The following is a 1,493-nucleotide window of genomic DNA, read 5'->3' as shown; positions in this document are numbered from 1 at the left end:
AAAAAAAAAAAAAAAAAAAAAAAAAAAAAAAAAAAAAAAAAAAAAAAAAAAAAAATATATATATATATATATATATATATATATATATATATATATATATATATTAAAATCATTAATCTCAAGTTTGCCGTTACATAATCGACAGAAGTGTTTCGCTTAGATTTAAAATCATCTTAGTTTTAAAATCATCTAAGCGTAAAACTGATCAACAATGTTAACGACGCATTACGCAATAAAATCTAACATGCGCTGCTTCGAAAACGATAGCTACTCGACATTCTGAGAACTAGAAAAAATGCCATATTGACATTCAAGTCCAAGAATCAAGTTTATCATAATAGCGTGCTGGATGCGTGTTCTCGCAGACTACATCTATTATATTAAAATTGCGACGATGTTGTCAAGTCATGTCAAATTAGTAGTCGGAATATCGTGCGATTTGTCTCGGTAGAGACATTGTAATTGATACTTGCATGGTCGACACCACGATTGTTTATAAGTGCCATCATTGCACGTAGAATTGTAAGAAAAATGCTCTTAAGTAGCGTTTCGTGACAAGATTATAATCTATTGTTATCGGGCAAATAATTAATCAGGTTATATAGAAGTTACATAGAGAGAAAATGTATCGAAAAACGATATTAGAAATTAGTGTAAAAATTTGTCTGATTGAATCAATAATTATATCTTTTTCATTATTTATCTCCCTATTGTTATATAGTTAGTTACCTAGTTAATTTGTCTTCTTTACACCGACTTCTAATATCGTTAGAATATTAGGATAAGATTATAGGTACATAAGAATATTAATTAAAAATTATTTCATGCTTTTTAGGGCTTTTAAAGTTCTTAGATGTGGTTTATTTTTTACTGATATTTTATTTCGTAATTTTTAATTATATATTAAGAAATCGTTTTTACATTCGGTTAAAAAAAGTTTTTTTTTAAGTCTGTTAAAAATAAAAGTTTCGTCCTTTAGATGTTATTGGATTTTCAAGAAAGTAATGAAATTGTCCAATTTTTAAATCACCCCCTGATCATGGACAACTCTGTGTAATGACACTAATTTAAATACCATAATTTAAATCTTGTAAAATACATTATTTGAAGCGACATGAACAAAGATACTTATCTTTCAGTGAAAGAAGAAGTCGCGCTATGAATGATCGGAATATTATACGATTTATACGTATCTATACGTATATTACGAAATATTTTACGTAACGATAATGGCGCTACTTGTAACATATTTTTCTTATCGGAGTTATAGATTTTTCCGGACAATTATTTATATAACATTGCGTCAGGAAAGATAATTGTCGATAACATTGCGGAATCATATTCCATTTCATTATTTAAGATGTTAAATAAAGACGCAATAATTCAATTTTCCGAATTTTCAGGCAACAATTGAGTGGTTCAGAGAAATGAAATTAGTCCCTACTAAAAAATGGTGCGCAAAACATAAGAAAAAAAAAAAAAAAAATATATAT

Source organism: Odontomachus brunneus, unplaced genomic scaffold (assembly GCF_010583005.1).
Source record: "Odontomachus brunneus isolate Ranch 3 - 2012 unplaced genomic scaffold, Obru_v1 Obru_scaffold_078, whole genome shotgun sequence".
In the NCBI taxonomy this organism is placed as follows: Eukaryota; Metazoa; Arthropoda; class Insecta; order Hymenoptera; family Formicidae; genus Odontomachus; species Odontomachus brunneus.
Note: the sequence above shows the minus strand (reverse complement) of the source record.